General features: G+C 35.6%; 1 protein-coding gene across 2 annotated transcripts in view; it reads left to right on the top strand.

Annotated features, from left to right (window-relative positions):
* LOC113080370 (semaphorin-6B-like) overlaps positions 1-12,607 on the top strand; it is a 91,682-nt gene that overhangs the window by 43,765 nt on the left and 35,310 nt on the right. The window lies entirely within an intron of this gene.

The following is a 12,607-nucleotide window of genomic DNA, read 5'->3' as shown; positions in this document are numbered from 1 at the left end:
CATATGACAGCCTCTGAACTTGGTCAATACTAATCTTATATACACCCACTGGACTGAAAATACATTCATCTGTCATCACTTCCAACGTCAGTTCAACAGGTCATCTTGTTAATGCTATAAATTAATTACAGCAATAAAATAAAATTTCAACATGAACAAGAACATGATCAACAATATCACAGTAGACCACAGAAATTCCAAAATGACATTTCCCTTACATTCAACTTCCAAAAGTGCATTCGTATGCCATGTTACATTAATTTAGTTGACTAGTGCTATGTGCTGTATTAACAAAAACATACAGGTGCATCTCAATAAATTAGAATGCCGTGGAAAAGTTAATTTATTTCAGTAATTCAACTTAAATTGTTAAACTACATTTAAATAAATTCAATGCACACAGACTGAAGTAGTCTTTGGTTCTTTTAATTGTGATGATTTTGGCTCACATTTAACAAAAACCCACCGATCTCAATTTGAATATGGTGACATGTCAATCAGCTAATCAACTCAAAGCACCTGCAAAGTTTTCCTGAGCCTTCAAAATTGTCTCTCAGTTTGGTTCACTATGCTACACAATCATGGGGAAGACTCCTGATCTGACAGCTGTCCAGAAGACAATCATTGACACCCTTCACAAGGAGGGTAAGCCAAGCCACATTCATTGCCAAAGAAGCTGTCTGTTCACAGAGTGCTGTATCCAAGCATGTTAACAGAAAGTTGAGTGGAAGGAATGAAATAGTGTGGAAGAAAAAAATGCACAACCAACCAATAGATTTTGATTTGACAGCTTCTTACGTTTCAGTAATAAACACATAAAATCTGATTTAGTAAAAAAAAAAAAAAAAGAAAACAAATATAAATTGTTATATTAGTGCTGTCAAACGAGTAATAGTGATCAATCACATCCAAAATAAAAGTTTTTGTCTACATTATATATGTATGTGTACATTGTAGATATAAACACACATACAGTATAAATATTGAAAATATCACATTACATTATACATTTATGTATTCACATTCTTATATGAATATATTATAGATAAATGCATTAAATATATAAACAACATATTTTTTCTTAAATATTTACATGCATGTGTTTGTATTTACATATACATAATAAATATACACAGTATACACACATATATTATGCAAACAAACACTTTTATCTTGAATGCACAAATTCTGACTAGAATATTCCTTTGGGAATGTAATTTAATATGCATAAAGTTTATCATAATATAAATATATCAATAAAACACAAACATATCCCTAATATACAAAAACAATTATAAACAAAAAATCAAAATATATACAAATAAATTTCAATCTGTATACTGTTAACCAATGTCAGATAAATATGTTTTGAAGTGTTCATAGATCTAGACAGCTTCATTTACACTCTTAAATACTGGTAACACTTTACAATAAGGTTCACTAGTTAACTACTTTAGTTAACATGAACTAAGAATGAACAATAGTTCTTTAGCATTTATTTAATATCAGTTAGTGTTTATTTCAACATTTACTATTGCATTATTAAAATCAACATTTGTGCTTTTTTACATTAGTTAATGTACTGTGAGTTAACATGAATTAACAATGAACAACTGTATTATCATTCACTAACATTAAGAAATACTGTAAGAAATGTACTTTTCATTGTTCGCTCATGTTAGTTAATACATTAATTAACATTAACTAATGGAACCATATTGTAAAATGTTACCTAAATACCTAATATGACGTTAGCCATTTTGTTGTGATGTTCAGTATTAATAAAAGTTAGTTAGCAGCAATAGCTAACAGCGACAGCTTCTGTCCCCAAGGGCCTTCTGGCTCCCGTTATAAAACATCCCTCTCATAAAGCAGCCCCATAAACAGCTTTATTATCCTGGTCTCCACAGCAGAGCACATTACTGCTCTCGCACTGCTAGCAGCTCCTCCAGCTGGAGCGGGAAATTGAAGTTTTTAACCCAGCGTAACCTTGTTTCCTGCAGTTATAATAGTTGGGTTTCTTGTTGGGGCGGGTGTGGAGAGTTCTTTGAATTTTTGCACATGTAGCTTCAAAATTGTTATCTGCTCTTCAATTCCTATTTCATATCTGTGTGGAAACTCTCAAGGTCATTGATGGAAAAATGATGTTTGGCAAAAACCACTTATTTTTATCAGAACTTACCGGTATTTGTTTTGCTTTCTTTGTATGTATGGATTATTTGGATTGTTACCAAGATCTGGTGAAAATTCCACATCAACAGCACTGTTATATATGTACTGAGAAAAATAGAGATGTGTTCAATAATTACTTTATGTTTTTTATATGTGTTTTTATTTATAGTAATTTTATAATTTCAGCTTATTCAACTTATTTAGTTGAATAAGTTGATATTAGCAACAATATGTTAGCAACAGTTAGTTGCAACATTTCATAATTTATTACATAATTCTTTCATACAATTTCAGCTTTCAATTATTGAAACTCATGGCTTTTTTCATGGTATTCAATCATTATCATATTCATCTAGTATAGACACTTTGGTACACACATTGTATACTTTGGAGAACACAACAGTAAATGCAAGGTTCATGTATTTTTCTCATCAAAAATATACATGGTTGTTAGATCCCATCTTACTTTATGATAATAACTGTTAAAGTTAAGTATTTTGATGAAAACTGTGGTTAGGGTATATTTTTAAAAGTGGCCCTTCACTATTGTATTTCCTGTGCCATGCCATATTATCTGGAGGTTGCATAATTGGTAAGCAGTGTTTTGTTTTCCTGAAATAAAACACTGCACATTTACACGATGTAGACATTGCTTGCGCAATGCTGTGGAACACGGAGATTGATCAGACTTAAAATAGGCAGTTTTTTCTTTAGTTTTTACATAAGATGCAGTTACAGCTGCTTGTGTCTTGGATCAATGTAAGCGGTTTAGGTATCTTCTAAATCTGTAGCATTGATATCCTGTGTCTCGCTCTCTCTTATTCATCACTATGTGCCCCCATGCCCTTAAAAACCAGCTGACTCCATCAAAACACCCATGATTCATTTCCGTCTGTCCCACAAGACCTTGGGCCGAGTGGGCTGTAAACCCGCGTTGCAGTGACATACAGCGTTCAGATGGTGCCACTTTCAACTGCATTGCTAAATTTATAATAACGCAGGTCAAGCTTGATGTTAGCGTGGTGGAAGGAGCACTGGATGACATCCCATCCCACGGAGGACTCCGAAAACCCATTAAAATGATGTTCCGTGTCTCTCAGGAAATTGCTAAAGCCTTACAAGTGTCTTTAAAGCAGCTAAAACTCGTATTTCCTTCTCTCTTTCATTCTCTATTCCATTAGTTATACTGTGTGTCTTAGTATGTTGGGTGGGAGTGCAGTGATTTAGTCGAGATCAAAGGCTGAACACCACAGAGATTAAAACCTTGCGCTTCTTTCTAGGCTAAACGCGGACTGCTAAGAATCACCGGGGACCCCTGACTACCGCAGATGCTAATGCTAACCTTCACAGATTAGTCAATAAACATTCTAACGAGAACATTGAATCGATGTGTTTTAGTAAGTCATGTAAGAGAGAGTCTGGGGTCTAATTAGAAAGCTGTGTGAGGACAGAGTATGTAGTCTTTAACTGAATCCTTATCTGAGTGCATGCTAGGATGACTGAAGCCAGAGCTAGCGTACTATCACTCTATCTATCTATCTATCTATCTATCTATCTATCTATCTATCTATCTATCTATCTATCTATCTATCTATCTATCTATCTATCTATCTATCTATCTATCAACCCAACCCATCCATCTATCTTTGTCTGTCTGTCATTATACCGTTTTCTCATTCTGTTGTTCTATCGTTCCGTTGTTCTTTCTGTCTGTCTTTCATCCTTCTTTGCCTGCTTTTCTAGATATTGTTTTTAGATGTGCTTAGTACAAAAATAGTATATGCATCTCGTCTGTGCATTTGCAGCGATGATTAATATCCACAATGTGTTTATCGTGAAGTTTGAGGTAGTCACTATGCTGTGAATATTTTCTAGTTTATTGTGTTCTTCTCACATAAGCGCTACATAAATTGACAGGCTAGTTATTACGATGTGCTTTGGGAGTCCAGTATTACGTAAAGTATATTAAAGAAGCTTACATAAGACTCTGTGATTTAGATTGTGAGCTGTGCTGTAAAATGACCCCATACATCATATCTGTGCCACATTAAAGCCTGTATAGAGACTCAGGCTTGTCCTCTTGAATATAGAGGAGAATGGATTGAATAAATTTAGACGAAGAGTTATGAATCATAACAGATGTGCGAAAGTAGCTGTCTGCTGGGATCTTTATCAAGACTGACGCAAATCAAAAAGTGTTTAGCGTATGAACAACCATAAAATAGGCAACAATAGTCGCTCAATGCGTGTCTGTGAAGGTTACAGCTTGACGTGGTTTTAATGGATTCCAACAGCATTCAGAAGCTAAAGGTGAAACGCTGTGTTGTAGTATACATTTGGTTTATGCTAATGAGGAAAACACTATTTGCATGTCCGTACGTGAGAGAGAGAAAGCATGTTCGGCAGGAAAACTGATGAGTTTGCCACTGCCTTTTTGCCTTCATTTGATGAGTGCCTCATTAGCGTCTTTCTGTATGAAAACATGAGCAATGATGTACACATGCACACATTTATTTCACTTAAAGCTACTGAGGAGGTACCATTGTACTGTGATGGTACTGGATATTAATACCATGCTAAGGTTGGGGGTTTGTTCAAATGACTAACCTTAAGTATGGCAGTAGTCATACAGTAGCCTTGCTTTAAAAGCATTGCATTTTTTTGTTCCGTCTGCTTTTATGTGAAGTGTTTTCTGAAACATGTACAGCAGTTCCTCATGCTTTTCCCTGCTCTGTCCATCCATTCATTCTTCTGTGTTCATGGATGTATCACTCTGTATGACTCACCGTATTCAACTCTAATCTGAGAGAGTCCCGTTGGATTCCGGCTGGAGGTGACAGACCTGCGTTAGAGAGAATTCTAATGTGCTCATCACAATCAGCCCAGCGTATACACGTTTAAAATTCTGAACACTGATGATTCCTATTGGAAAACATATTACGGAATAAATCTGCTCCTAAACAGCCATTATGAATCCGTGGATACATTTAGAGGGCTGTTAAACCTAAAAGTGTAAATGAGATTAAAATGCTACTATGCAAAGGAATATTTTAAGCTATTTTATTTTAAAATGTTAAAAAAGAAAGAGAGGTTTTACATTATGAAAATGATGACACAATTGTAGTAGCATGTGAACTACTTTATAGTTATAGTTTTCAATATAAATGTATAGCCTATTTGTGTGTGAGACTGAGTGTTATCTCTTTTGATATAGTTTGTATTTAGTTACCCTACAGTTCATTATTGTTAGATAATATTACCACTTAAAATAACTTTTTATTTTAATATATCTTGAAATGTAATGTATTCCTGTGATGTGAAGCTGAATTGTCAGGGGACATTACTCTAGTGTCACATGATCCTTTTTGTGTTTAAGAAACATTTCTTATCACCAGTGCTGAAAACAACTGCATTGTTTCATACGGAATTTTTATATTTTATATATATATATTAAATGGCAGTGTATATAAAGATAAATTAACCTACAAAACTAATAACAGATCATCTTTAACATTCATAGTTGGTACTATGAGTATATAAATATTAATCTAAAGATTGTATTACTAGGTGTATATGTACTATAAACATACAAAGAAAATCATGACATCCATACAATTTTGACATTACACAAAGCATCATAATCTAATTTTATTACAGTTTAATTTTTAAGGGTTGGTTAAACCAATTACTTTATGGCTAAACCTAGAGTGATAAATCAATATCAAAGTACCTAAGAGAGTGATAAATTGGCCGGTATAACATCTCGCCTGTTTCCATCAGCAATATTCCATCCATGCGTGACAGGCATCCCATGGTTCACGGAGAGGCCTCAATATTTCTGATACTCCACTGGTTGAAACATATTCACGTCTGCTATCAGCAATGACATCCATCTTCAAAAAGATATAGATGCATATATATTAGTAGAGAGAATGTAATGTAACAGAGCATAGCAGCAGCATTGTGTATTCTTGTTTGTCGTTTTTTTTGCTCCTCATCTGCGATATCTCACCAGGTCATCTCACTCCATGCATTATTCCTTCATTAAAATAACAAGAACGAGGCCCTCTGATTCTCTCCCCTGTCCTTCTCATTTAAACACAGAGCTTCACCTACCACACACCATGTAAAGAGGTCACCGGCGAGAGATAGCGCAGACCCTGCTGAGATATGACATCCAGTGTGTATTTATGGAGGCCCGAAAGCAAGCCTCAAGAGTCCCGAAAGGAAAATATCCAGGTCTCCTGGTTTGTGTTTGTGTTTGCGGACAGCGGGATGTCGCTGTGCCAGTCGCCGTGGTTCGTTTTATTTGTCTGACAAATGTTGAGGTTCGACTTTTTGACCTGCGAAACGTGTTTTGGAAGATTTCAGACTTTTGTTACACAAGCAGCTAGAAGGAGGTCATTGTGATTATCAACAGGGCACTGATAAAAATATGTTCGGCGTTTTTAGTTTTTTTTTTTGCAGGTGTTTGTTTGGTTTTAGCTGAGTTTCGAGATAAAGTGGTCCAGTGCAACAGATTAATCTGGTGATCTTGAGTGTGTACAATGTAGCTGAACTGTTGGGACAATGCGGTCGCAGCAGTGTTTATCTATGCACCCTCTAGGCTAGATTTGGGCGTTATCATGTGTTATAGAATGTAATATATAGAGCAGTGGCATAGTGAGATATTTTAATAGCTCTGTTCCAAAAATGGTGCCAGACACCCAACATATAGACCTTAGTCAGGTTATAAGGCTTGACTACACAATGCAATTTTTGCTCTGATTTATCCCAGTCTGGATAAGTCAGTGCTGCCTTAAGTCAGAGCCAGTCTGCAGATTTATGTTGACTGATTCCATAGAAAATGTGCATGCTGCATGATAGTCACAGACTCAGATTTTTAAGCTTTAGACTCTGATCATCCAGTCGGAGGAGCTCAAACAGTAGTGTGTTGTATTTCAGCCTTTAGATGCCATATTGAATGAAACTGAGGCTGTGAGGGGGACAGACATGCAGTCTTTGTAATGGCATGTGCTGTGTTACTTTTCACAACTCAAAACTTTCAAAACTGTTTTATGAAGTGTCTGCCAAAGAATTGTTTTTTTTTAGAGAGAGAAGAAATTGCATCAGCTGTTATAATTTTAAACAACAGTACAATCCATTGAATGCACTGTACTTAAATTCCTCACAGCCTTGTTTTCAGTCCTGTCCAAACTTATATATGGTGCTACCCTGATGAAGGTCTAGACATCTGCTTTCTAAGGCAGCCTAATTGAAATATAACCTCAAAAGTTACTTAAAAGTGATTTAGGACTCTGTACCCTTCAAAGGATGCTTAATGCAAACACTCTAGCAATGCATTAGTGTCTCATTCTGTTTTTTAGATTTGCATGCATGCAATTTTATAACAAATTTCCATCTAATTGAGTTAAAGGTGCTGTAGGGAACTTTTGTAAAAAAAATATTTTTTACATATTTATTAAACCTGTCATTATATCTTGACAGTAGAATATGAGACAGATAATCTGTGAAAAAAATCAAGCCCCTCTGGCTCCTCCCAGTGATCCTATTGCCATTTGCAGAAAGTCATGCGCTCCCTGTAAAAAACAACCAATCAGAGCTGCGGTCCGTAACTTTGTTTGTGTTCAAAATGTAGAAAAATGAACATAATAAGCGAGTACACCATGAATCCAAACCGTGTTTTTAGCTTGTCCTGATTCACTAGGGTGCACCTATAATAAGTGTTTATTTATTTTAGATTGCTTCGGGGGTACCGCGGCGGAGTAACCCAGTACCTTTGTGATTCTTCATAGACATAAACAGAGAGAAGTAGTTCCGGCTACAATGTTCTTCCGCAAGACGCAAGCAGTTCTGTTTATTAACCGCTAGAGCGTCAAAAGTTCCCTACTGCAGCTTTAATTACTAAATTAATTGAAGTAAAATAAATTGCATGAATCATTAATAAGTTTAATCAATGGTATAGTAGTATATCAAACATATACAGTATACTTATATAAAGACAGTTCCTATTTAATGTTTTGTGGTTCATTTTCAGGTTACTTTGACCAGATGCAATAAATCTTAAGGCAATTGTGGGTTAGACGGTTCTCAGCATTGTGGACAACCTAGGCTTGACCTCTGTGACATTCCAGTCATTGTTTTGTGTAGATGTCTTGAACGTCATTTGCTTTGGACGGGCATCTGTGAGGGATTTCCATCCGCTGTGTCTCTGATTCGCTGTTTAAAGCCTTTCATTTTAACGGCTGTTAGCGCCGTCAGCGTGCCAACAAAGACTTGGACTGTTCCTGTGTTATTCAAGCCTTGTTGCTTGAGTGTGTGAGAAAGGAAGGAAGCGAGAGAGTTTGTGAGGTGTGTGTGTGTTCTGTTAATAAGAAACAATTGAGGTGGTAGCACTGCCTATTAGGTTTTATTTAGAGCTATCACAAAACTTAATGTGTCTGTGGCTCGGTCACAACCTCCTTAAACCAAATTACAGACGGGTTCTTTACTAGAGACGTGTTTTCTGCTGCGAGACCCTATGGGAGGATACCTATCCTTGACCTCTGACCTTTCCTTCGGGCACAGGGGTTCATGCTGGAGTGGGACAGAGGGATGAACGAGATTAGAGAGAGGGAGGGAGAGAGAGCAGTTTTGAAGACTCAAGACATTGAATGGTCTCTTTATGAAGTATTTAGAAGCCCACCAGCGCTTTTGTTCTTTTAGTGCCCCTCATAAACAGCCTGGAAACACACACACCATTTTGTTTAATACGATTTTGATTTTTAACTTACAGAGGTCATAACATAATGGATTTCCTGTCTCTTTGAAGTAATTTTTTTTATTATTATTATTGCGTTGAAAAGTTTTGGGTCAGTAAGACTTTCTTTTCACCTTCGGGCCATTCAAAGATGTAATAGATTGGTTTGTTTCTTCACTGGATCAGATTTGGATAAATTACATCACTTACTGAGCTGTAGATCCTCTGCTGTGAATGGGTGCCGTCAGAATAGGAGTCTAAACAGCTGATAAAAGCACCACAATTAATCCACACATCTCCAGTCCACCAATCTTCACCTTGTGACGTGAAAAGCTGCATGTTTATAAGAAACAAATGCATCATCAATACATTTTAACTTTAAACTGAAAAACAAAAAGTCCATAATAACACTCCTTTCAGTGAAAAAGCCCATCCTCTGTCGTCCTCTCACATCAAAATCACTGACAGTTGTGGACTGTTTTTATTTGACACATTTCTCTCCTGATTCAGACAAGATGACTTTTTCACTGCAAGCAATATTATGGACAGAGGACTCATATTTTTTTCCCGGAAGCAACAGTTTGAAGTCTTAATGATGGATTTGTTACTTATAAACACGCAGATTTTCACTTCACAAGATTAATTGATGAACTGGAGTGGTGTGGATTATTGGCATGTTTTTATCAGCTGTTTGTACTCTCATTCTGACGGCACCCATTCACTGCAGTGGAATCCGTTGGTGAGCGAGTGATGTAAGGCTGAATTTCTCCAAATCTGTTCCGATGAGGAAACAAACTCATCTGTATCTTGGATGGCCTCAGTGTGAATAAATATTCATTTTTAGGTGGACTATTGTGTCTGGTTGCTTACAAAGATAATAGCACACTTTATTTCAACAAGCTGCACGGTTTGAGGCATCATTCATGACCGTAGCACAAATAACACTGAAGTTTACTACCTAGGGTTGGTGATTTGTTCAAACCCCTAACCTCAAATGTGAGCGGCACTAATTGTGATGTTTGTCTTTGCAGCACCACTGTACTGTTTATCAGAATGAGTACGATGTGGCCTCATTCAAGTAATGTGTTTGACAATGTTCTCTGTTTTATGTGTGCGCTGGATAAACATTGTGTCTGTGTGTGCGCGGTGTGCTAATGGACTAATAGAGTCGCTCGTCTCTCTCTAATGCCATTGAGATTCATTTCTGCTTTATGAATTTAGATCCTCAAAAGGCCACTATTAATTTCAAAACTTTTCACCAAAGGCATCTAAAATTCTTTCAATTAGTTTTTCATCTCTTTTATTTCCGTCATCCTGAGGGATGTCTTAATTACATTATTCATTGTTTCATCTAATTTAAGCGGTAATGCATGTATTGTTGGAGGCCCGCTGAAAGCAGAAGAAGGGATAATAGAGAAAGGTCTCAAACAAATCCTTTGAGGCAGAACACTCACCGTCAATGTCATTGTGATGAAATGATGATGATTATGATGATGATGAAATGAAATTCATCATTACTTCAGGGGCTTATAGTGACTATAGCTTTTGATGACATGTCCATGGATTGCCTGAGTGATTTTTTTTTATGCAAATATTATTCAAAACTCCAAATCTGATTGGTTGGCTCTTTTTGTTTGAAGTAGTTAGTAAGTAAATGAGGCATTTTTGAGTGCAAACGTATATTCTGTTTTGTTGAAGTTATATTGTTGAAATGACGTCTCTACTGTTTAAATGTTTCTGTTGCTAAATTTCTATTTAGATTTTTTATTTCTGTTTACACATTATTGTATAGTTTCAGCATTCGACTAGATGTAGTAAATAAACTAAAACAGCCATAAAAATTTATTAAAATATAGAAAAAAAAAAAAGAAAATGGAAAGGAAGTAAAAAAAAAATTAATTCAAAATATTAGTAAAACTAAAAGCTGTATACATACAAAATAACACTGGCATGAATGCATTCAATTGATGAAAAGTGAAAGTAAAGATATTTTTCCAATAAAAGCTGTTTTTTACATTTCTATTTAAACAAATAATAATAATCTTTAAAAAATATATGGTTATGGTTTCCACAAAGCAATATAAAGAAAATGTATATGACAACAATGATAATATAATGAAATGTTTCTTCAGCAGGAAATCAGTATATTAGAATGATATCTGCATGGATTGCATCACACTGAAGACTGGAGTAATGATGCTGAAAATTCAGCATTGCATCGCAGAAATAAATTACATTTTTAAAAGTATTCAAATAGAAAGCAGGCATTTTAAATTATTATAATATTTCACTGTTTTAACTGTATTTTTAATCAAATCAATGTAGCCCTGGTGAGCATAAAAACTCCAAATCTTTTGAATGGTGGTCTATACTAAACACATTCCATTGATTTCTTCAACATTCCCTCTTGAGTTCAAACTGACTGGGATCTTTCTATACCTTCAACATGATTCTTATTGATATTCATCAAACTGTATTTGCTTTATGAAAAGTCAAAAGTCTGTGCGAGACACTTCAGATTACGTGATGTATGAAGCTTGACTGTGGTTCGCCCTGTCTCGTGTGTGTTTGTGTCAGTAATATACTGCAGGACGAAGGGTTGACATGCTCAATTACCCAATTACAGCAATCATGCTGAGCAAAAAAAGAAAAGCACAGATGAAAAAGAGTGTGGAAAAGAAAAGAGCAGATGGTGGCATCGTTCTGGTCCTGCTAAAGCCACTGACCTCTCCTTCCTCCACAGACTCAATGAAAAGGTGCTGAAGATGAATTAGTGTGTGTGTGTGTGTGTGTGTGTGTGGTCTCGGGTCTCTTCAGTAATTGAGGGTTGTCCGTGAAAGAGAAGCCCTCAAGACTCTCATCTGGTTTCTGTCTGAAGGAAGAACTGATTGTTGGAGATGAAAGCTTTTGTTAAACAGTTTTATGCCCCATAGACTGACGGTTTCCTAACACCCGTTAAAATCATGCAAATCTGTTTTGTTTTACAGACAGGTATTGTGGTTTTTGTAAGTAGTCTGTTCCTCATAAAATGGCCAAATAAATGTCAAATGTTAAATAATAAACAGCTTCTGTTTGGCCTCACGCTCATGTGGAGTCGCCTGTGCATTTCATTTCATTGAAGGCACGAGGCATGTCTAACACCCAAGACGTCTATGCTGCTTTGTATCATTAATCATTTTTGCAGGTATCTTTATAGAAACTGTTTGTGTGTTACATTTTTTACTCCAAAACCTGATGTGCTGCCTACCTAGGCAACTTTTTAGGCATCATATGGGGTGTGTCTGACATGACATGAAGGTTGTTATAGAAGTAAACTGAAAAGTTTTGTTACATTTGATTTGGCCAAAATCAGCGCATGGCTCAGTTAGCAACTGCTGGTCGATGTTGTAACCATACAATTTTGCAGGACATTTTCTGCAAAATACAGTTTTTAGTGTTATTTAAGCCCAAAAAAAAAAAAAAGTAAAATCTGTTATATTATTACTGTTTTTCAATGCAATAAATTGTATTTATTTATTTAGATTTCTGAGCTATTAGTCTTTGAATTATATGAGCTGGAAACTTGCTTTAATAAGATCCTTGGACAAGCTACATTTTTAAACCAAAACTTTGTTATTTGGTATTATAATGTTATAGCTTTTATTAATATTTTGATTTGGTTTTTATTTTATGTTTTCATTTAGAATTTATATAAAA

The sequence above is a fragment of the Carassius auratus genome, unplaced genomic scaffold (assembly GCF_003368295.1).
Source record: "Carassius auratus strain Wakin unplaced genomic scaffold, ASM336829v1 scaf_tig00031054, whole genome shotgun sequence".
NCBI classification, from domain to species: Eukaryota; Metazoa; Chordata; class Actinopteri; order Cypriniformes; family Cyprinidae; genus Carassius; species Carassius auratus.
Note: the sequence above shows the minus strand (reverse complement) of the source record. Positions and strands in the feature narration are given on the sequence as shown.